The following is a 26276-nucleotide window of genomic DNA, read 5'->3' on the forward strand; positions in this document are numbered from 1 at the left end:
AAAAGGAACAATGCTTATAGCACTGACAGGGTAACCTTCACAGCAGAAATTAAAGAATTGGAAGAAATCCTTCTTAACAAAGAACAAGTACTGCAAGGGTTACACTCACTGTCAGAAGAATCATTGTCTGAAAAAGAGGAGTGCTTGACATCTGAACTCTTGCCTATTAATGCTCCTGTTTCTGATGTTCAAGGTCCAATGGAGAACATTTTATATATAATATAAGAGTAATGGAGGGTGACTTGCCAGTGACGGAGCTGCAAGAAGCCACGGCCATTGTAGATAGGGAGATGGTGCCTGCTGCAGTTGCTGTGGTTGGCTCAGGATCCCCTGTCTGTGGCCCGATTCCTGTGAGTGCAGGTTACTGATGCGGCTGCAGCTGTGATGTATCGGCCTCACCCTGTATGTGTGGTCCATTCAAGCTGCAGCGGTGCTGCTGGCTCTCGTGTTGTATTGAAGCCTATTTCAGTGTCTGACAGGAGCGCGTGCAAGGCATCGGTGAGTGCAGCTGTGTTGGATCCCCCGTTGCCTGTCTGTGCCAATAGTAATTAAGCCATCCTATCCTTGACAGCAGCGGAGGTTAACTCTGCGAGTGGAGGGGGCGGAGCTGGGGTGCCGGTGATCGGGGGAAATCTGCCAGTGTCTGCTACCTCCGTGCCAGTGAATACACAGGTACAGCCCAGCAATGTCTGAATAGATGTGATATGAATAATGTGCAGGGTTATGTGGTAGATACTGTTTATGGTCCATTATGTGTGCCTCCTAGAGCAAAGGCAGCTCTTGAGGTGATTGAGTCGGCTGCAAAAAACATGCCAAATATGCTGCCACAGGAGATTAGGGTAAAAAAAGCAAGTTTCTGGTGTAAATAGTAGTGGGAGTTTGCGGGGGGTTAAATCTGCTGTTGCAACAGCTCCCTGTTTGGTGACCACTGATGTACCCTCTGCAGTAGTGACCCCTAATCTTATGTGTGAAGCTCACGTTCCTGCACCAGTTGGGTTACCTGGTCCCATTTCCCATGCTAAGGCAGTATCGGGGGTGGTGCCTGGTGTTGCAGCACCTACTATCCCTCAAATGTCTATCAGAGGGCAGCCCCTTAAGAGGAGGAATGTCATTCAATTGAAATGTGTGAGTGGTGAGACCCCTACTAGACCTGCCTTTTTGGATAGTTTTTTTGCAAGTTTTGATTATAAAGCTGAGGATCTTTTTGCATGCATACATCCTGTGAGTTCCCCTGATTTTGATGTCAGCTTTTGTTCCTACTATGGGTTGCAAGATTTTTGGGCTAAGTGGGGAAGGCAGAAAGATACAGAGCCATGGTCCAATTTCCAAGCAATCCCGGTCACGCGCCAAGAAAGGGTGCGTGTGACCATATTAGTTAGGAACGAATCTCTACCTAAATCTGACTTGTGTTATTGGTTAAAAAGATACGTGGACTTAGTGTCCCCCTTGGAGAAAGTTCCCGATCCGAGCCGTCATGTCTGGGGTGGCGGGTGGTCTGCCATGGTCCATCTGCGATGCACGGAGGCTGGTGTGCGGCAAGTACCATCTGCAGCCTTTATTGGTCGTGACCAGATTCAATGCTTCTACCAGCCAGCCGAGGATGTGCCATCGCTGTGGTGACTTCCGCCACCTCAGCATGAATTGTCCCGTAAAAAAGTGTGGCCATTGCGGGAATCAGGGACATGAGGCCAGGTCATGTGTAAAGATTAAATGTAATTTATGTGGTGAGGTTGGCCATCCCTTTAGTCGCTGCCCTCACGCCTCCCACAATACATGTGAAATATCTGATATAGACCTGGTTCAGGCTGCAGAGTTAATGGAAATAGGGGTAAGCGTGCCATCTGTGGTGAGCCCTGTCCAGGCCCCAGGTCCTTCTTCTGGATCTCCCCCCCTCCCCTCCCCTACCAGGACCTTCTTTGGTGTCTGCTCCCACTCCCCCTCTCCCCTCCCAGCCGGTGTTGGCCCAGTCTACTGTGCCAGTTGCAAAACCAACAGTTATGGAGGAAGAAGCCCCCTTTACAGTGCAAGGGAAGAAGGGGAGAAGAAGTCGGGCTGTAAAGTCTGGCGGGAAAAAGCTTATCCTATCTAAACGTTTCCTATCCTTCTCAAGTGATGAGGAGTCAGAAGGAGAAATAGTGAGGGGTGAGAACGGTAGCTTGCAATTTAGGCCTAAGGTCACAAGGAGGAGGAGGAAGGTCAAAAGCCCATCCCCATTAAGGGTAGAACCCAAGTATAAGAAACCAAAGGACAAGTCAATAAAGAGGGATTATCCGCCACCCCTTTAAAGATCTCTCACCCCCCGGAGGACTCTTTCCCTCCATTGATTCCTTCAGTTTCCTTCAAAGCCTCACCTCCTGTCCTGGTATTGTCTATTCAGGCCCCTTCCCTCCTGGTTCCCCGGATATTCCAGACCCTGGTCCCCACCCCCTGGTCGCCTGATCTGCCAAAGGTTATGGAATTAGTGGGTCTGCCTAAGGCAGGCACGAGGGTGAAGTGGAAGTTGGTAGTCTTCCTATCTCTGCCATTTCTTCTGGTATTGTTTCCCCTGGCCCGGATAAGGTGACCTCCGAAGATGAGGAGGTAAACCTTCTTGACACAGATATGGTGCCGGCTGGGTGAAGGTTCGGATGAAGGAGTTACAGTACGACCAGTTTGTTTCCTTGGTTCTGAGAGGGATTATGGGAAATACCACTCACCTGATCCTTACCAGAGTTGTAGGAAGTCGGTCAATGCTAAGGAGGTGAGGAGCCTGTGTGATGCCAGGGGTGTTCTCAGGAAAGATAAGGAGGGCATTCTCGGTGTTGTACGGTCTTTCTACTCCGCTCTTTTGTCTGAGAAGCCACTCATCAGAGAAAAGATGGACCGGTTTCTGAGGGAGACAGTTCGTTTGATGCCTTGGGTGATGAGATAACAGCAGATGAGGTCAAAGTGGCCATAGATCAATTATCTATGAAGAAGTCACCAGGAGCGGACGGCTTGACCTTCGAGTTTTATAAGACCTTTAAAGACCTTTTGACCCCTCGTCTTGTGGAGGTATTCAATGAGAGCCTAGGCAGAGGAATCCTTTCTCCCTCCATTAGGCTGTCTGCTCTTATTTTATTATCTAAAGGGAAGGACCCGTCACGTATTGAGAACTGGCGCCCCATAGCCCTTCTCAATACTGACAGGAAGATTCTGGCAAAGGTAATTTTCAACAGGCTGATGTCGATCTCCGGCCAGATTCTTTCTCCCTCCCAGGACTGCACCGTGAAGGGCCGCAGCACGTTTAGTGCTGTCCTTGGGGTCCGGGAGGCCATTGAACGCTGTCGTGCTGAGAAGTGGGGGAAATACTTACTAGCGTTGGATCAGTCGAAGGCTTTTGATTGGGCAAATCATGAGTACCTGTGGGCTCTCCTTCTGAGGTATGGACTCTCAGTGCGGGTGGTTAATTGGCTCCAGACAATCTACAGGCAGGCCGATGACTCATTTCCATCTGCGAGGTCAGTTTATGTGAAGAATTCAGATAGGTACTATTCACTAAGTCGAAGAAAATATTATTATAATTGCCTTTTTTAAATTTTCCAAAATTATGAAAAATGTATTAATTTTTTTTAACACCTCCCAGCAGATCTCTGCTTAATAATCTACTTTAGAGAAAAAAGGAGGAGTACAACCGCACTAGGTCTATAGCCAAGTATCCTATATATATCAGTTTATAGTTGATAATATACTATCATCGAAAATCAGCAGAATCGCTGAAGGTGCACCCTATAACCTGGAGATATATTGGTAATAAAAAGGACAGAACAGAGGTTATGGCGTGTGGCACTCTAGGATACGAGGTTAATGAAGGTGTATATAATAAAATGCAAATCTTTATTGGTATATATTAAAATACATACATCCTAGCAAAATGAAAGCTACGCAAAATAATTAAAAGAAAACAAGGACAGTGAAATTAAAAGTTGCAAATCAACTGCAACAATCGATCTGTGGTCAAATTCTTAGGGCTGATAAATTATATAATATGATATAAGTACATGAATCAGTGGGCAACTATCAAGTCTTAATGCAGAGGTATGTCTATAAGATTACCTATCCTCTGTCTATCTTACCATAATAAGTACCATAGACTACTAGGTCAAATAGTCTCCTTTGATTAGGAGCCCTAATCGCTGTCCTGGTACAAATCTCAAGGACAGAGATGTAGTATACTAAAATGGTATAACTAGTATGTGCCAGTTGTATAGTTTGAACACTGCAATTGGTAACAGGCTCACTATCTATCTAAAAGAGTAGGGACAGTATAAGCCGTCAAACTATACTCTGCCCCAAAAAAGAGATACACTTAGTAGTATAATTGCTTATATATAGGTCTGACAAGTTTAGAGGCTGTGCCTGCTATAATTCCTGACACACAGGTCTAGCAAAAATAGAAGCTGTGTCTGCTATAATTCTTGACACACATGCTGATAGTTTATCCAGAGGTTAGTATCTCGTGAGCCCTCTAATCCTGAATCATATAAAGGCATTAATCACTGTGATGTCCCCAGAGCCCCACATGTTAATTATATCTCCATTATCACTTATAAATCATAGAGGATCTAACATTAGTAAGGCGCTCACATCTACACTTATGTGTGAGTCTAACTTGTCTGAAAACTGTATCTACTAAGATTTATGACACACACACTGGTAGTCTATCTAGATAGTAGTATCTTGTATCTCTCGTCAGCCCTCTGACCCTGAATTAAGTAGAAGCGCTAGTCGCTGTAGTGTCCCCAGAACCCCACACATAAATATTGTTTTAACCTTGGTAGGTCTGTAAGGACTAGATATATACAGAGCGCTATCTACATAATTGGATTTAGAACACACAGAGCGAACGCCAACGCGCGTTTCGCTTAATTAGCTTTTTCAAGGCAACCAGATTGATGATTAGATCAGCCTTAAATAATCCATAAGGCCAGCCCCCATGAGTTTCATGATAAAATAAGCCAATCCCGTCATGAATGGGATGACAGTGATTGTCATCTGAATGCTGGAATGGCAGGGTGAAGATAGACTATAATCTCGCCCCTATAATAGCGTGATTGGCTAAAAATGTCTGGATGTAGAAAGCTCCTAATAACGAGTATGTCATATATAGGCACCATTGTAAAACATTAGAAGAGGGAATGGAGTATTAATACAGTTGGTCTGTTCTTATAGATATGGTAACCTGGATTTCAACATGATACAGATTCAATAATATAAGGCAAAAATCGATCTGATCATGGCTGATTTAGCTAAATGTTGCATGGATCACAGTAAGTGCGGAGAATTGTAATACCATCCGTGGTGAAAAGTGAAATAATAATGTGTCATATTGAAAATAAAATAAAATAAAGTATAAAGATGTTAATAAAAATCATTATATATAAATTAACTATTGTGATTATTTTTTTTTATTTTTTTTTGACCAGAATGATGCTCAGCCATCCAGACTTCCCTATGACATAATACCCTCTGTTGTAGCACTTGATACTGAGGCAGATGCAAATGCACTTACTATTCTAGAGGAATTACAGACAACTTCTTCTCAATATTCTACAGAAGTTTCTTTAAACTCCAAACCAACATTTAAGAAAAAATCATCGTTTATGCCGGATATTAACATCTGCCCACAAGTTAAGGTCTATGTGGACCTTGTATCCAGGGATTTGGATTTATTTTATACTAATCTATCAAAGCATCCCAAACCAACATCAAATCTTGATAAGAATGAAATTGAAGCCTTAAAGGATATTGAGGGATGGACAGATATTGTGATTAAACCCTCGGATAAGGGAGGCAACGTTGTTTTAATGACAAGGGATAATTATAAAAAAGAGATATATTGTCAATTAAATGACACAACGTGCTATAAACGCCTTATCTTCAATCCCACATCTAATTTTACATTGATGTATAATAACCTAATCAATACAGCATTCAAGAACAGTGTCATATCTAAAAAAGATTTTGAATACTTGAGGGTTGAAAACCCAAAAACTCCCACCATATACATCTTACCTAAAATTCACAAGTGTGAACATACCCCCCGGGGAGACCCATAGTCTCGGGAATTGGGGGACTTACTGAGAAAGCCAGCATATTTATTGACACACATCTACGTAAATTTGCCTTCCCTCATACTCAAGGGACACTCTGGATGTGTTATCAAAAATCCAGGGAATTATAACCAATGATAAAACATGGCTGACTTCGTATGATGTGGAGTCATTATATACCTATATTAACCATAATCAAGGTCTGTCTGCAGTCAAATATTTCTTGAGTATGGATACTCAGACGGAATTCAGTGATTTTCTACTAATATTGTTACGCTTTATCCTCACCAAAAATTACTTCGTTTTTGACGAAAAATTCTATCTACAGGTGAGGGGCACAGCGATGGGGACATGTTGTGCCCCCACCTATGCTAACCTCTTTCTCAGTTGGTGGGAGAGAGAGGTGGTTTTCACAGAAGAACATGAAGAATATACTAGCCACATCCTGATGTGGCTAAGATATATTGACGATGTCCTTATTTTATGGGAAGGAGAAGAAGAACTCTTCCATGATTTTACAAAAATTTTGAACAGAAATTATATAAATTTGAAATTGACATCTGAGATCAGTTACACCTCTATAAATTTCCTAGATCTGTCCAATTATGAAACACCTAATGTCTCTCTCAGCACAGACACATATAGAAAACCCACAGCTACGAATAGCATTCTTCACCACTCTAGTGCCCACTTTCCACCAGTCCTCAAAGGAGTTCCTAAGGGAGAATTCTTGCGTATGAAACGTAATTGCTCTGATGATGAAATATATCAAAGGAGATCACAGGAACTAACTGAACGACTGAGGAAAAGAGGATATGGTAGAAACACTATATGGAAAGCAAAAAATTTTGGTGATCATAGAAATAGAGATACTTTGATGTACCCAACTCCCAACCCAACTAAAGATCAATCCAAAACTAGGATGGTTGGTACTTTCTGTGCCGAGTGGCGTCAACTATCTACTATTTTTCAGAAACATTGGCATGTGTTATGTTCTGATGAGGACCTGAATAAAGAACTAGATGATAAGGTTGCTTTCAGTTGGAGGAGATCTAAGAATTTGAATGATAGGCTTGTACATAGCTACTTACAAAACTCTAAAAAAGAGGATAACAGACCTAAGGGATTTTTTAGTTGTGGTCTGTGCAAGGCCTGTCAATTCACCATTCCTACTAAACAGTATGTGGATAAATATGGAAAAATATGGAAAATTATGGAATTTCTAAACTGTAATTTCTGTGGAGTTATCTACTGTTTGACCTGCTCATGCGGACTCAATTATATAGGCATGACAAGCCGTCCTTTTAAAAAACGGTTACTTGAACACATTGGCAATATTAAGAATGCATTGAAGGACCAACGGAATTTTAAAACTTTGACAACCGTAGCAAGACACTTCATGACCTTTCATAATAGTGATCCTAAGCAGGTTAAATCTTTTGCTATGGAGAAAACCACATTAAACCTTAGAGGGGGAGATATACAGGGACAACTGTTGCGAAAAGAGACCAAAAAGATCTTCCTGATGGGAAGCATGTCACCCTATTGCTTAAATGACTATAACAGCTATTCTGCATTTTTATGAATTTAAGGAGATGAATATACACTATATGTATATATAAATACGTAATGAACTATACCCACCATGATGACTTTTATTCACTGTTAATTTCATGTATATGGGTTTTCTTTACCCCTTAATTATTATTTGTTTTATATGTTGGTTTAGCACTTTTTAGTTAACACATCACAGTAACACCTACACATTAATATTAATAGTAATTATTATCTTTCATAATACACTGGGATAAATTAAAATTGAAAATAAAAATATAATAAAAATAATAAGAATCAAAAATAGAATATAGATTTACAATAACATTATAAAAAAACAATAAAAATAAAAAAATAAAAAATAAAAAAATAATAAAAAATAATCACAATAGTTCATTTACATATAATGATTTTTATTAACATCTTTATACTTTATTTTTTTTTTTTTTCAATATGACACATTATTATTTCACTCTTCACCACGGATGGTATTACAATTCTCCGCACTTACTGTGATCCATGCAACATTTAGCTAAATCAGCCATGATCAGATCGATTTTTGCCTTATATTATTGAATCTCTATCATGTTGAAATCCAGGTTACCATATCTATAAGAACAGACCAACTGTATTAATACTCCATTCCCTCTTCTAATGTTTTACAATGGTGCCTATATATGACATACTCGTTATTAGGAGCTTTCTACATCCAGACATTTTTAGCCAATCACGCTATTATAGGGGCGAGATTATAGTCTATCTTCACCCTGCCATTGCAGCATTCAGATGACAATCACTGTCATCCCATTCATGACGGGATTGGCTTATTTTATCATGAAACTCATGGGGGCTGGCCTTATGGATTATTTAAGGCTGATCTAATCATCAATCTGGTTGCCTTGAAAAAGCTAATTAAGCGAAACGCGCGGTGGAGTTCGCTCTGTGTGTTCTAAATCCAATTATGTAGATAGCGCTCTGTATATATCTAGTCCTTACAGACCTACCAAGGTTAAAACGATATTTATGTGTGGGGTTCTGGGGACACTACAGCGACTAGCGCTTCTACTTAATTCAGGGTCAGAGGGCTGACGAGAGATACAAGATACTAGTATCTAGATAGACTACCAGTGTGTGTGTCATAAATCTTAGTAGATACAGTTTTCAGACAAGTTAGACTCACACATAAGTGTAGATGTGAGCGCCTTACTAATGTTCGATCCTCTATGATTTATAAGTGATAATGGAGATATAATTAACATGTGGGGCTCTGGGGACATCACAGTGATTAATGCCTTTATATGATTCAGGATTAGAGGGCTCACGAGATACTAACCTCTGGATAAACTATCAGCATGTGTGTCAAGAATTATAGCAGACACAGCTTCTATTTTTGCTAGACCTGTGTGTCAGGAATTATAGCAGGCACAGCCTCTAAACTTGTCAGACCTATATATAAGCAATTATACTACTAAGTGTATCTCTTTTTTGGGGCAGAGTATAGTTTGACGGCTTATACTGTCCCTACTCTTTTAGATAGATAGTGAGCCTGTTACCAATTGCAGTGTTCAAACTATACAACTGGCACATACTAGTTATACCATTTTAGTATACTACATCTCTGTCCTTGAGATTTGTACCAGGACAGCGATTAGGGCTCCTAATCAAAGGAGACTATTTGACCTAGTAGTCTATGGTACTTATTATGGTAAGATAGACAGAGGATAGATAATCTTATAGACATACCTCTGCATTAAGACTTGATAGTTGCCCACTGATTCATGTACTTATATCATATTATATGATTTATCAGCCCTAAGAATTTGACCACAGAGCGATTGTTGCAGTTGATTTGCAACTTTTAATTTCACTGTCCTTGTTTTCTTTTAATTATTTTGCGTAGCTTTCATTTTGCTAGGATGTATGTATTTTAATATATACCAAAAAAATTTGCATTTTATTATATACACCTTCATTAACCTCGTATCCTAGAGTGCCCCACGCCATAACCTCTGTTCTGTCCTTTTTGTTACTAATAATCTACTTTATCAGAAAACATCTGCTTCATGCTGATACGTTTCATCGGTTGGGAGATCTTAGAAAATAAAAATTAGATGTCAGTAATACATTCATTTAAGAAGCATTTTTCTTTTCATCATTAAAAAAAAAAATAAGGGTCGGTAATTTTGTCAAAACAATTATGCTATCATTTGACAAATTCAATTCACATCATTCCCTTACATATAACTTTCAAAGTACAAGTTTACATTCTTGGTAATAGCAAAAAAATAAAACATACTCACCATGTCTGATTATTCTTTTTCTTATCCATGATCATGCAATGAACCAAAATATCCTCCTATACAGTTGTGCATCATTCCTGTATATTGGATGATAATGCCATATTTTTACAAACTTTCTGGAACACAAAAATATTAATTTTGGGATAAAAATTCAGATTACTTACATGTAAAAAATATCCTCCTATACAGTTGTGCATCATTCCTGTATATTGGATGATAATGCCACATTTTTACAAACTTTCTGGAACACATTCTTTTGTGGAACTATAGGTCCCAGAACTTAGTTAATGCGCTAGGTCTATTTATAGTATTATGGGTTTCCCACGACAGCATTGGAAAATCCCCTAATACTATAAATAGATATAGCTCAATGAACTAAGTTCATTGCGTATCGGAGCTTCTACACTGTAGAAGCTGTTTGCGGTAGCGCTCATCTTTTTTTTATTTTTTTCAAGCAAGCATGTTCAGGAGTGAATATTACAAATCTGGGGCCCTCCAGGCCAAGAAGCAATGAAGACTACAAGCAACAAGGGGGGCTTTTTGCCCAAGAAGAAGAGAAGACATTGCAAGCAGGGACTTTTGGATACAAATAATTTTTGGACATTTCAAGCCGGACTTTGGGAATTACAAATTTATTTTGGACTTGTTCAAGACGAACTATTGGATACAAATTTCTTCGGGACTTGGTTTACAGCCATTTTAGGATTAAAAGCTGCTGACAACAGATGAAAACATCAGTGGTGAGTATATGGGGATTTATTATTTTTAATAAAAATATGTGGTATAAATGAGGTTGTTTAATTTTTTTATAGGGGTTTTATTATTTTTATTAAATGTATGTGGTTTTAATGAGGGTGTGGTGGTTTATTTAACATTTTCTTTTGTGGAACTACAGGTCTCAGCCAGCAGTGGGTGTCAGGGCATGTTGGCACTTGTGGTTCTCCAAGTGCCAACATACCCTGGCTGCCATGAGTATACTGGTGTGCTTGTAGTTATACAAGTATCAACATGCCAACACTGTTTATGGCACCCTGGCTGGCTGGAACTTGTAGTTTCACAAAACGGCATCTGTTTATTTTTTTACACTTATATTGCCATTTATTACCCTACATCCACTGCCCAGGGGTGTAGGAAGAGCCCTAGTGCTTTCAGCACTGGGCTGGTGTTCCATAGAGGGTGGGCCCGCTAATTTTTTTGGGCAAACCCCACTCCCTAGGAAATCCAGCCCGGCGCTGAACAGCCTGGGGTTGGTTGTCATTATGGCAGGGGAACCCCTGTCGCGTGTTCCCCCTGCTATAGTGCCACCAACCCCGGTTGATTATGTGAAAATCGGGGGTACCCCACGCCAAATTTTTCCCCAATTTTCACGCAACCAACAGTAGGTTGGCAGGAATAGGGTTAATAGTAAATAGAGGGGTGTCCCCACGCTTTGTTTTTGTTTAGCTTTGATCTATTTTTAACAGTTTTGACAGCTGCCAGGACCTCCGGCTCTATAGACAGGGCAGCGTAACAGTGATGTGTTTACTAATCTCGCAGCTAGACTAGGACAACACAGGAGAGTTAGCTAAACATGGGAGTGTTTGACATCACAGCAAAGCGCCAGAGATGACCAGCGATTTTGAGGATCAGGGTAAAACTCACAACTTAATGCATTTGAGAAATTTTGGACTAAAATCGCAGGCTATCACGCGCGATTTGCCGCGATTTTATCACGCTGAAAAAATCGGACCTTGATATATTTACCCTCTGGCGTTCTATAGTGCATAGGAGAAAGGAAGAGAGAGTATTGGAGATATGTAGATAAGGTTGGCGAGATTGGAAGTGCAGGATGGAGTGAGGAGCATGAGCAGTAGTGGGGATTGTATGAGGCTGAGGGCTAGGTGAGATGTCACCAGCAGCCATGAGAAGGAGGAGAGTGAGAAAGAGAACATGTGAAGATGATTTGTGAGTTTGAGTTTTATTTCTTTTTATGTAGGCTGGTGAGTGTGGTGGATACAGGAGGCAATGAAGTTCATGTGTGCAGACTAGTGAGGAGGGAATTAGTGAAGGGGAAATAGTTATAGGGGAGGGAGAAATAGGATGATGAAGAGAGAAGAGAAGTTTTGAAAGAAGTGTGGTGTAAGTGAATAGAAGAAATAGAGAGTATGAATTGTGGATGAATGTGTATTAGCTAGGGTAGTTAATGAGAGCGTGGGAAGGAACAATTGATCCAAACTGTGCAGGGCGATGGAAGAGGATTCTTTACCACACCCTGGCTGTGGATATTAGAGTCAGTAGTTTAAGCAGCTCTGAACCAACAAGGACCATGATGCTGACAGATGGGTGCAGAGGGTCCAGCAAGCAAATAGAGGGCAACAGCAATCACAATTGAGTTCAGTGGGCAGAACTATATTGTTAGGCTGGGACACACAACAGACATTTCAGCAGATTATCGGGCCAATCACACAATAAACAACAGTTCAGCCTGATATTGCATTAGTGTGTTCACTGCAACGATGAATGATTATCATTCCAAAGCACATTGTATTGTTTCATTTGATTTTTAAACTGAACTAAAAATATTCAACGATGGAACCATGTCGGTCCAATTCTGCAGTGTGTATGCACTCATAACCAGCAGTGTCCATAGATCTCTATAGAGAGTGCAGAGTCAGGATCTTTTTAGCCGATGGTTATGACAGATGAAGAGCACAGATCTGAATGTAAATTTTGTAAAACATGTACAGTGAGTACACATGAATTAAAATGCTGACTTCTTTTCTTTTTCAGACATTGGCAAAATCGTTAAGGATATCGCATTGGAAGAAATTCTCTCTAGTGTGTACCCAGCCTTGATGCAATCAGTGGGAATCAAAAGAGACATCATGTCACACATTACACCAGTTAACCATTCATTCTGGTCTCTGTTCATACTTGTTTCCCTAATTTTTCACTCCCTGCATTCACTTGCTGGTCTGAACTGAGCATGCGCACACCTGGTCTTTTCAAAACTTCCTGCATTCACTTGATTGGCTAATTGCCTGTCAGTCTTGTCTATTTAAAGCACCTGCCTCCCTACTAAGGTGCCAGAACTTCAGGTCTCCTTACCTGTTAGGACGTCTCCTCTTTTGGCTCCTGTTTATTACTTCCACCTCGCTATTCGTTGGATTCAGCAACCACGCTACAGATCGTTGCGCACCACCTCCGATCCTGCTCCAGGGCTTCCAGCTCAACAGGACCTCAGCGCTTCATTATCCTGCAGCCTGGTGCTCTTCTGTGTACTTCTGTTTCACCTCCACAGTCAAGATGTTGCTGCCACCATGCAGATCGTTGCACATTTCCTCTGATCCTGCTCCAGGGCTTCCAGCTCATTAGGACCTCAGCGCTTCATCATCTTGCAGCCTTGCTCTTTTGTGCATACCTGACTCACCTTCTCGTGGTCTAGACACTGCTATTTCTCTGCAGATTGAGGTGCCTCTCTTCTGATCCTACTCCAGGGCCACCCTGTTCACCAGAAGCTCGGTGCAGCAGCACCCCATAGACTGTTGCTCTCTCTTGTTATCTAGAACTACCACTTACCTGTTGGACCCGCCTCAGAGCACTGACATATCCAGATTACCACCTTTATCTCCTGAACATCCATCTAATCTCACTCTTTGCCCCCCTAGAGAACTGCGACCTGTGGTTAGAGAGGCTCTAAGTCCATATCCCATTGCAGGGATCCCTGGTGAAAATCTCTCTTCTGTAAGACTCTGCACCTCTCTGGGGGTAGTATCCACCTGAGCAGACTTCGAGGCCCATCCTGACTCTGAATCCGTGACAGTAAGATCTGGCCAAAAAAGGGATGGACCCCGATCGTGAACCCTCTGCCAAGGATATGTTACAACACATTTTTGGCCGAGTTGAACAACAGGATGACACTCAACTCCAGCTTCTCCAGTGTCTGCAATTGGCACTTGCAGAACGGAGATACCTCCTGGAGAGGGCAGGTATCCAGGGGCCTGATTCATTAAGGATCTTAACTTGAGAAACTTCTTATTTCAGTCTCCTGAACAAAACCATGTTACAATGCAAGGGGTGCAAATTAGTATTCTGTTTTGCACATAAGTTAAATACTGCCTGTTTTTTCATGTAGCACACAAATATCAACTTTAAATTTCAGTGTACAAATAAGCTATCAAGTATTTGTGTGCTACATGAAAAAACAGGCAGTATTTAACTTATGTGCAAAACAGAATACTAATTTGCACCCCTTGCATTGTAACATGGTTTTGTCCAGGAGACTGAAATAAGAGGTTTCTCAAGTTAAGATCCTTAATGAATCAGGCCCCAGGTCACTATTTTTACTGATGACAAAACGTATTATATCTTCAGTCGGCCCAGTGCTTGAATCCACAACAAACTCGTTAGTCTCTCTTTTTCTCTCGCTTTAATTTGCATGTCACCTTTTGACCCGGATTGAAGAACAAGAAGGCTAACGTCCTCTTATGTGCATTTTCCAGTGACTCCGAGTTGGCAGACTGGACTATTCGTTCCATTCTAGATACAACATTTTTGCATGCCACTTCAGTGTCTCCTACTCACCAGCACCAGGGAAAAGATTCACTCTCCCTAATCTACGTAATAGACTTCTGTATCACCTCCACATTCAAGGCGCTGCTGCCACTCTGCAGATCATTACACATCACCTCTGATCCTGCTCCAGGGCTTCCAGGTCATCAGGACCTCAGCGCTTCGCCATCCTGCAGCCTGTTGCTCTCCTGTGTACTTCTGTATCACCTCTGCAGTCAAAATTCTGCTGACACTCTGCAGATCTTTGCGTATTACCTCTGATCCTGCTCCAGGGCTCCTAGCTGATCAGGACTTCAGTGCTTCACCATCCTGCAGTCTGTTACTCTCGTGAGTACTTCTGTGTCACCTCCGCAGTCAAGACGCTGCTGCCACTCTGCAGGATGTTGTGCATCACCTCTGACCCTGGTCCAGGGCTTCCAGCTCATCACAACCTCAGCGCTTCATCATCCTTCAGCCTATTACTCTCCTGTGTATACCTGTATCTCCTCCGCAGCCAAGACACTGTCGCCACTCTGCAGATCATTGAGCATCTCCTCTGATCCTGCTCCAGGGCTTCCAGCTCACGCCATGAGTAATGACGCAATCTCTTGGATTAATAACACACATATACATTCGCACTTACGCATGTAAATAGTACACATTTATTAAGGTTCCAATCCACATTTATTTATTAGCAAAATGTATTAGAGATTATTTATACATAGATAAAACTATAGTATAGGTATTTATGGTTCAGGTCATCTAAAGGGTAAAGAGTTTGGTCTCATATTAAAGCTTATTTCACCAGCATTAACCCCGTTTCAACAGAGTAGCGATCGCATCTACAAGTTACAAGTTTTGAGCGATAAGAGAATAATACTCAAAAGTACTTTGTTTATGGTTCAGTTTAAAGTGGTTATTTGAGGGGGAGACACGTAGGCAACAGTTGGAGTAAGTTTCCCCCCACCCTTGGAAAAGATCAAATGAACGACCTATGACCAACAGACAACTGGAACATCGTTAACCCTGGATCAATGAAGACCACTCTTGGTGTTATCTGTGTGTATTCGTGACATCATCACTGTTTTTGTTTACTGAAAATGCATATAAGCTCCCTGGGCCAATGTATTTTTTCTCTCTTCCTGACAACAGACAACATGACTGTATCTTAACATGGGCCCAGGTTAAGCGCATGCATAATGTATTCGGTTTATAATTTCCTGTTTATTACTATATTTTATTTATTTACTGTTTTTGTATTATCTTGCTTTGCTGTCACCCTACTATATTTGCTATTAAATCTATTTGTGCAATGGAACCACAATAATAGCATTGAACAATGTTTATTGGTAACGATAAAATGAAGATTACAGTTTCGGGACTCGAAAAAGGTGCTACACAGCTCAACGGATTTCTGTTTACTAACAAAGGGTGGTAGACGCGTCACATACAGGTAGGAATGCAAATAGTTATATGCCTTTATTACATCCAGTGTTGCCAAACCGAATATCCGCTTTGTGTAATCTATGAGGTGCTGGGGAGAACTTAGGGACAAGAAAGAAATATTGTTTCTTTTTCATGTCATTTTGCGATTTAAACGTGGTTTGTTTGCTTAGTGTACGCCTATGCATCCTTGTATATTTGCCACATGTTTAAACGGTTATATTGATAGATAGTCCTATTGTATTTTATAGTGAAATGAATTGTTAATACCTATGAGAATTTATTACCATTTGGGAAAGTATTTTTCTGTACAGAAAAAAAAGGTATATGTGAATTGTGTGACTGTGAAAAAATACAGGTTAAGACAAAGGTTCTGTTGAGGAAGCAGGGTATAAAAATTGACCTTTGAGAGGTTCTGTTGAGAAAATAGGGTATAAAAATTGACCTCGGAGACGTTCTGTTGAGAATACAGTGTATAAAAATTGACGTTGTGGTATAATCGCATTGGACAATGTTTATTGGTAGTGATAAAACGGACATTACACCCCCCTAGAGGACCGCGACCTGCAGTTAGAGAACCACTAAGTCCATATCTCCTCGCAGGGATCTCTGGTGAAAACTCTCTTCCTTTAGACTCCGTGTCCACCTGAGCAGACTTCGAGGTCCATCCTGACTCTGAATCCGTGACACAGCTCAAAGACTGTACATATTGATTAATGTAAGTTGATCAAAATGTGTTTTCTTTGATGAGAACTGAAACTGCTATTTGTTCTTGGTTTTGGAGAAATCCTATTGCATATTAATTTTCATTCCACAATTGAATAAGGAATGCATTCCTGAGTATTCAAAGCTCATGTTTTTGGAGCACTTGTTAAGAGACATTGGACTATTTTAGCTTTGATTTTAGATCATCAGTTTAAGATGTGTCACCTCTTCAGGAGTCAGACATCAGACAAGATGGATCATCCTTTGGAACATAGACTTTTGTGTTTGCAAAAAATATAATAAGGGGAGAGAATGTGATCTGTCCATTCATTTTGAGATCAGAGAATAGGAAAGGGAGAATAATGAGATGTTGGATGTCACCACTCAAAAGAAAGGTGCAGGCTTGGCTGAGGCTACTTCACCATAAAGAGGAAGTTGTTGTTAGCATTAGAGTAAGCATTTTGGGCTTGAGTCATTAAGGAGAGCAAAGCATAAAAAAGGAGTAAATTTGCACCTTGGCAAAACAATGTTGCATTGGAGGAGGAGGTAAATATAAAATGTGGGGACAGATTTATAGTTGGGAAAGGGCATGTCCTAGATCAACATTAAATTTCAATGAAAAAATAAAGGTATCAAGTATTTTTGTGCTAAATGAAAATTCAGCCAGTATTTTCCTTATGTGCAAGATATTAAACTAATTTGCACCCCTTTCATTGTAACATGGTTTTGTCTAGGAGACTACTTACTCAATTTTTTACTTAACTTTCTTTAATGAATCAGGCCACAAACCCTTTGAATGTTTATGGTTCAAAATACTCAGATTTGCAGTATTAATTAAAAACTAGCTTGCCAAAAGTAGAAGCCGTTAGTATGAGATATGTTAAACTATTCTGTTTCTTAAAAAAGGATTAACCACAGACTGCACTGTGGACCTTGTTTGTATAACAAGCAAAGTGACTTGTGATTAGGTTAGAGACAAGACACCAACAAAATCAAAGGATACAAGGGAGATTTTTGTATAATAGGTGTATTTTAAACAATATGTTGCTGAGGAGAGTAGACCCTCACACTGACATTTTAAGATTGAAATCAGAGCAGATATTAACCAAGTGGCTGACCTGGAAGAGAAAGCACATACAGTTTTAGACAGACTGACATGCTGCAAGGAGCGACTTGCCTATCTAGAGAAAGAGATGACTGAAAGATCATCAAGAAAACACAGAGATATTCCTGAAGCTGTAAGCCAGAAGATGATTCCAACATACCTTAAACAATTATTTAAGACCTGTGTGTATGAAGTGGCACACTCAGCGCTCATGGATAAGAGCACCCAAAGACCTTAAACTCTGCACTCTCACAAGTAGCACTCCAAGAGATGTTTTACATTATTTTAGGCAGAAGGAAGTGATCCTAACAGCAGCCAGAAATATGTGTAGTGGTTCCTTCCATGACTCCTCTTTAAAAAATAGCAAAACATTGCCAAACAAGCTCTCTTACAATCAATTACTGCAAAGCTCCACCAGAAAGGCTCTTATAGAGCGTAAGAAGCAACATGCATAGGTCTATTATATATTGCACGTGTAGTAGAGATGAAAGCCCAGCCTAATAAAAAATAAAACATAAAAGTAAAAAAATAGAGTCAAAATATTTGTAAAAAAAAAATGTAAAAATACACATATTTTTTAAGGATGTTCATTTGAAATGGCGATATAATGTAACAGGTGTTGTGGTGGTACTTGTTAACTAGTCTTCCCCATGCAAATACATGGGAAGCTATCACCAGAAAATCTTACAACCAGCAATAGTAGTGTTAATGTTTGTGGTAACTGTGACTGGTTTACTTCTAAATAACTTATGGTATAAATTTATTTAAAGAAAATAGCGCAGGGCGCTTATTTATATAATTGCACATGCACTTATTTTTTATATTGTGTATATTTTGAGATATGAAATCGTTATTTCTGAGACCAAGGTAGAATTTATTTTTTTCTGCTTTAGCCTTTCTAAAAGAAATGCCTTATTTCTGATGTATATATCTGATGTAATGAGCCTTTGTGGATGGAGGTCTTTTCTGTATTGGGATGTGTTTTGTATGAAAGTGTCATTGTTTGGGGTTAGTAAGGTTGCTAGTGGAAACTTCCAATTAGGCATAGGGGGAGGGAGTCTGATAGCAGGAAATTGCCTGCTCTGGCCAAAGCAGGGGGTCGTTACTGTGTGGCCTATTGTCAGATTGTTCAAACCTTTCTGAACATTGTGAACAGCACGTGATGCAGGACATCACAGCGTTTCTAGAATTTCACAGATAAGTGTAAATATTGTTAGCTTTGCAATGCAATGTAAATCTATGCTTTGATAAACAGGTTACATCCTGATTCTAAAAATAGCCTGTGTCTAAACTGTATTAAAGGCACTGGCTTGTATTGAAAACTTGTTCTTCTAGTTTCATCTGACCTGCTCACCTGGTACCTTTAAGCAGCGTGAGAGCAAATAAACATCTTGCTTCAAAGACCTGCTTGAAAACATCTTCAATATTACTGTATTCCTGTGATCTGCAGAATAGACCCTAAATCTAGTCCTTTCTCCGGCTGTTTCTGAGGTTTGGACCCAAGCTTTCCGGTACCACCGTTCTGCCTGCTACCCTGCAGCCCTGGTCAATGTGATAGGCCAGGGGGAATCCATCCACAGCAACCCTGATCCATAGTAAGAGGTCAGGAGTTGCCAGCCCAGGTACACCAGTAACGGGGTATACTCGCAGCATTAGTTACCCAGAAGAAATTCAGTACTGGATGCCGGTAAGGAATCCAGTGGTGGCAGCATGTGTAACCCCCTCCTACTGCGGTGAGAGGGTGCATTTAGGATAACGAAAGGGAACAGTGGCAAAGTAAGCCCAGCCGGTTTGCAGCAACAACAGACAGGGTGGCATAGGTGGTCCATCCTGTCACAGATTTCTGGTGGCAAGCAGTGGAATAACCGTGGGCGGATTTTTGTGCACCAGTCAGGAGAGCCGAGTTATTCAGGAGAGGAATAACTGCAGCCATGAGAACGCACAGGATATCTGATTACACCAATGTATCCAGGGCGGATCTTGAGACTCTGTGCAGTGCCAAGGGCATTGACATCAGCTATTCGCCAAACAGGGCAGAGATGGAGAAGGTGCTGAGACCCTATGATGCGCAGTACGGTTCAGCAGATGAGGAAGCTGACAGTGACCTGGAGGAGATGCTAACGTCACACATAAAGGTACCTGCAGTAACATCCCATAACAAAGCACCTATTTCCAGCAACAGTCACCCCCCACAGAGTGAACCAGTGATGCAAGTTCAACAGTGTGATGTAAATTTTCTGTACTAATGCAGCAGCTGGGGTCCCTAGGAGACAAAACAACTGAGGCAGAGCGATTGCTTATCATCAAGTTGTGGGGAATTTGGTGGGCACCACCTCCTGCAGCAGCCCGTGAACCGTCATCTGCTGCGCCCAGATTGGGATCCCTTCACTTTACCAAATTTGATGACACTGATGGAAATATTGATGGACATTTGCAGGTGTTTGAAGTGGGTAAAGTATCTGGTTCCCACGCTACTAGGTTGTTCAGTGGAAGCTTATCGCGGAGTGGCCCCAGACTGTTGTGGTAAAACGAGAACTCCTTAAGCGCTATATTATTACCCCGGAGACCTACTGGCAGAAGTTTCGGGACTTGGCTAAGAGCACCCATATTAGCCAATGTCAGGGTTGCTCACGAAAGATGAGTGAGATCCTACTGTCTCAGCTGGTATTGGCTAGACTCACCCAGAGTCTAACAGAGCGGAAAGGTATTCACCAGGGATCTCCGCAAGGAGATTTGGGCTTCAGCGGCTTCCACCCTGCAGGTCGCGGCCCTCTAGGGAAGTTCCCAGTGAGACAGAACAGAGAGGTGACTTTAAGAGGCAACTTGACACTGAGGGTTAAACCCAATGAAGGGCAGATAAATGAGTCCTTATTAGAACACTAGAGAGGAGGAGATGATGAGCCCGAACAGGATAATCCACGATGAGGTGGCTAGGCAGAGATCAGAGATATACAGTATATACAACAGATGATGATCAAAGCAATTACCACTACGGACTGGAACAGGTAGGCAGAGATCAGCGGTGTACAAGGTATGCAGCAGACGATGAATCACAGCTATTACCACATGGAGGTGGAATGGATCAGTGGAGGTCAGCGGTGCATGCAGAGTAGATAGCGGGCGTTGATCACAGCGATTGCCACTAACTAGTGGAACAGGTAGGCAGAGATTAGCGGTGTATAAGTTATGCAGTAGAAGATGAACCACAGCTATTACCACATGGAGGTGGAATGGATCAGCGGAGGTCAGCGGTGCATGCAGAGTAGATAGCGGGCATTGATCACAGCGATTACCACTAATGAGTTGAACAGGTAGGCAGAGATCAGCGGTATCCAGGTTATGCAGCAGACTGTGAACCACAGCTATTACCACATGGAGGTGGAACGGATCAGCGGAGGTCAGCAGTGCATGCAGAGTAGATAGCGGGCATTGATCACAGCGATTACTAACGAGTGGAACAGGTGAGCAGAGATCAGCGGTATCCAGGTAATGCAGCAGAGGTAGATACAAGGAGAGAGGGAAGCTGTTTCAGGCCAGGTGAAGACTCGAAGAACCAGCAGTGAAATGGAGAAGAAGAAGAAGAAGAAGAAGAAAGAAGTAGCCCAATTGGACAGAAACCCTTTAACGATGGGATCCAGGAGGGATCCAGATATATTGTAAATAAACATAGTATAGCTAAACAAAAGTCGTATAGGGAGCGTGGGGGGTGGTATAGATACATCTAATCAGGTTTGCCACCTGAGTCGATGGCTCTGTCTAATAAACTGGATAAGGCTATTAGAAAGGGATTCACATACACAGGTTATCCAGATGCATAGATAAGTTGTGCAGCAGGGGAGGGGGAGGGGACAAGAAGGGGAGGGGGGAAAGGGGAGGAAAGGGAAATAGGAAATTAGAGGGGGGTAGGGTAGTTTGATCAAAGACATATTATACATTAATACAGTACAATGATACAAAACGAGAGAACTATAGTTTAAGACAGGTAGAGAATACCCTAAAATATAAAAACGTAGTAAGAACAACAACTGTAATATGTAAATGAGAACAGAAGATACTAGGCTGAAGACTATTAGTTGATTGGAGAATAGACATCTAACTAAAGTCATAGGCAAAAGTTACATTTCAGACAGTGTCCAGGTTAAGGAGCCACATGGGCAAAAGGTTATATCAAACCCGGTGTCCATATTGAGGTGGCTCTATTATAGACATCTCCGGGCCAACGAGCAAAGGAAATGATAACATAAATTATATTAGAACATTTGAACATTTCAGGTTGGAGAGTCGTCTTGAGCTTGACGTAGAGAAATCTTAGACCACCCAGGGGCTGGAGGTGGTGGCCGGCCTTGTCTTGGCGTAGAGTTGGGTGATGGTCTGGAGTCAGGAAGTATGTTCAACTTGGCTAATATTTCCTGACCTTGGTCTAGGGTTTTAACATGATGAGTGGAGTTTGCCGCAAAGATTTGGAGCTGAAAAGGAAACCCTCAGCGGTAGTGAATGTTGTGTTGGCGTAAAATCCTGGTGACAGGTTGAAGAGCTCTTCTTTTTTGGATAGTAGAAGGGGCAAGGTCTTGGAAAAGTTGAATGTCCATATCTCTAAAGGAAATTGAGGTGGAATTCCTTGTGGAAGCTAGAATACGTTCTTTGATGTGGAAGTAGTGAAAGCGCACGATTATATCACGTGGGGGTTGGTCAGAGGCTGGCCTGGCTCTGAGGGCGCGTGCGCACGGTCCATCAAGCAGTCAGAATCTGATAGACCTGGGAGTAGATGTAGAAAGAGGCCTTTGAGAAATGGCTGAATTTCAGAAGGTGAAATATCTTCGATCACGTTACGGACTCGAATATTGTTCCGCCGAGAACGGTTTTCAGAGTCCTCTTGTTTTTCTTTTAAGGACTCCACCTCTTCATTAAGACGGGATAATTCTCTGTCAAATGTCGCTTGAGAGCGACAGAGGTCGTCTGTTTTTGTTTCTAGAGTGTCGGTACGAGTACCCAGAGAGGAGAGTTCCAATTTGAGCTCACTGACCCCCTTTGACAGTTCCTGTTTAAATGCTTCCTTGACCCCCTCCAATAAATTTACCATGACTGCTTGGATCTGGGGGTCTAGTTCAGATGATGAGGACAGATGCGAGACCTCTGAGGTTTCTGTGGAGGCTTGCGACGCTTTATTTTTGGAGCTGAAAAAATTAGACGAAGAGGAGCTGCCTGAGGGTTTTTTGTTCTTCTGCGACATGTTGGTTTTGTTGAGAATGTAGTAAAGTATATAGGGCAGAGGAGGTAATGAGGTAGGGGGGAAAAAGAGGAGGGTGCTGCACAATAGAGTTTAGAGAGTCATACAGAGCACATCAGTCCCAGGTAGGGCATCGAGGATTAGTGCATGATGTGCAATGAGTACTTATAGAGGCTGTGCAGGTATCACAATACAAGTGGCGAAATTTCAGCCTTGCTTCGCAAAAGAATGGCCTCTAATTTGTTATTTTGTGCGGACGAATCAGGGCACCGTCAGCCAAAAATAGATCTCACAAGGGCAGTCAGTGTGATTAGAAGTACAAAGAGATTTTATTCTCAAAGAGAGGTTTTAAATTTTGATGTTCAGGTGTAATAGCACAGAAACGCCACAGGGTGGCAGCAAAGACTCACTTTCAGCTTGCAAGCTGCTTGATAGATTCAGTATAGAGCCTCTGTTGGAAAGTTGAGCTTCAGGCTCTGTGTGACTTCTCAAACAGGGCTGGAGCGATGTCACAGGCTAGGCATTAAACAAGTGGGGTCCACCGATGCAAGGTCACCAGCAGTCGGGCCAGAGGTTTAGCGGCAGTAGAGGCAGTGAAAGGGTTAATGGCTCCTGCTGTCTCCACCCATATAACCTGGGCCGCACAGCGCTGGACACCCGCGCCCAGCGGCTACAGCTGATTGGAGGCAGCGAAGGCTCCAGAAAGCGCCGGGAGTTGGCGCCACTAATCCCTTCCGAAGAGGACTCCTCTGTAGCCGACCGGAAGTTCGGTACAATGGCACTTCCGGTTTTTCTTTGCGGCGGAGCTCGCGGTCTTCAGGGACACAGGACCAGGTGAGCCCGATGGGTCAATCTTTTAATGTAAGGCTTGCGGGCTGAAAATGTTTCAGGGAGGATTTCAGGCAAAACGGTGTGAGTTCCGTCGGGTTGGCGGGGAGACAGGCCGCAGCTCAGTCTCAGTGTTTGGATCTAGCCAGCACAGTCAAAGAGCTGAGAAGACTAGTTTGCAGTCAGAAACGGGTTTTAGAAGCTCCAAAAGTGAGTTTTGGGGAAGTGCTGTACCAGAGCTGACATGGTGCACGTCCTGCAGCTATGGCGTCCAGACCACGCCCCGGTAGCATGGCTTTTTTATCTTGTGCATACATGCAGATCAGAGCTGGATTAAGGCTATTAGGGGGCCCAGGACACTTAAGAAAGGGGGGCCCTATGATTTAATATTGTTATCATTTTCAATAAATTTTAGACAAATATACAGGTAATACTGTATGCACGACTATTAGGTGCATGCAGCTCTGCCTTCATGAGCAGTACAGTGTGAAACAGGACTGTAACGCTCTTACCTTTTCCTCACTCCAGCGCTGTCTCCTCTGTGCCACGATCAGCACTTCCAGGTAGCGGGTCACATGACTCGGATGCCGGGATGGGCTTTTTGAATAGCTTGGCACTTATAGTTGCTGTGCGTCTGACTCCCCTGTGTTTGTCCTTGTGAGTTATTCTGCTGGATCTTCTCTGTGCCATTTCTGCTTGTCTGACTACGCGCTGCTGAATTCTCTGTGTACCGAACTTGGCTTGTTAGACTACGCACTGCTGGATTCTCAGTGCATCGAACTAGGCTTTTCTGACTACGTGCTGCCTGAGCTTCTGTGTACCTGCTTCCAGCCTGCCAGACCATCCTCTGCCTGATTTCCTGTGTACCTTATCCCAGCCTGTTTGACCATCTGCTGCCTGATTCTCCGTGTGCCACACCCTGGCCTGTATTACTATTCTGCTCGACTACCCATGTGTAGTCCTTTATCTGCCAGATCTCCAGGGCAGATTTCTGTGTGTTCCTGCCTATTATTTAAAGGCCTTAACTTTTCCAAGAATTCTCTGTCTCCCTCCTCAGGTCTTGTGATACATCCATAAGCAGTTGAGGACTGCGACATGTGGTCTGCTAATGCTAATCCGGATTGACACAGCTACCTTCTGAGATGTAGCAAGGACATACCTTCCAATTGTCCTTGCAGTTGGACTAAATCCTGACTAAGGCAGGGTAAACTCTACAGAAAATGTTATCTGATGCGATATCGTTAACGATTTTACCAATGACTGAAGTCCTGATCAGCATGCTGATTCATGCGTTAACACTATAGACGTTTTACACAATGTTTACTGTTACAAGCCGCTGCGGTGGTCAGCCGCCGCGACCCTCTCACCTGCATCCCGGCCGTCACTTCAGCGTCTCGTCCCGGCCGTTGCCTAGGGCTGATTACATGACTGCCACCATTGGCCAGTGTCTGTTTATAAGGCTTAGCCTCCATGCCGGTTATAGTTCAGTCTTGCTGTATCTAGCCTGCTCCTTAGCTTCTGTCTGGTGTGAACCTTTGGGTTGATTACCTGTGTATGACCTATTGCCTGTCCCTAGATTCTGAGCCTTTGCCTGTGCCCTTGACCTATTGCCTGTCTCCTGATTCTGAACCATTGCCTGTGACCTTGACATATTGCCTGTGATCCTGATCCTCTGCCTGTCCTCGGATTCTGAACCGTTGCCTGTGAGCCTGACCGTGCTGATACCTGATATCCCCTCTGAAGCTCCGTCCAGACTGCAGATTGCTGGCCTGCCTCAGTTCCGTGTGTCATCTTCTGTACCTGTGCGCAGCTGTGTGAGTATAAACTTATGCTACTTTGAGTATAAGACCTGGGGGCATCTGAGTACCTGTGAGCATAACCAGTCTCTACGGGATAAGCGGCTGCTAAAGGTGAAGACCTCTTCTATCCGTTCTATAAGTTTATGCCGCACTGGTTGTCGTAACATTATAACCGGCCAGTGAAGAGTGGAAAACTATTCCCATGGATGAAAGCGGAACGAATATTTCTCCAGCTCAAGTTTTGGCTGGCCAAATCAAAACGCTATCTGGTCCAAGGCCTGTCACATAGGTTGTCTGCGCAAGAGGAATCTGCCAGAACCTCACAAGCTCAGCTAGCTCCCTTGTCCGGTACTGCTGAACCTAAATTGAACCTGCCAGATCGGTTCTCCGGAGATAGAACCTTATTTCGCAACTTTAAAGAAAGTTGTAAGCTGTACTTCCGCCTTAGACCTCGTTCATCTGGATCGGAACTTCAAAAAGTTGGCATTATTATATCTCTTCTGCAGGGTGATCCTCAATCCTGGGCATTTAGCCTTGCTCCCACAAGTCGTCCACTCCAATATGTTGATGCGTTCTTTGATGCCCTAGGACTCCTTTATGATGATCCAGACAGAGTCGCCTCGGCTGAATCACATCTCAGGGCCCTGAAACATGGTCGCCGCACTGCTGAGGAATATTGTGCCGCGTTCAGGCGCTGGTCCACAGACAGCGAGT

This window comes from Mixophyes fleayi, chromosome 5 (genome assembly GCF_038048845.1).
Source record: "Mixophyes fleayi isolate aMixFle1 chromosome 5, aMixFle1.hap1, whole genome shotgun sequence".
In the NCBI taxonomy this organism is placed as follows: domain Eukaryota; kingdom Metazoa; phylum Chordata; class Amphibia; order Anura; family Limnodynastidae; genus Mixophyes; species Mixophyes fleayi.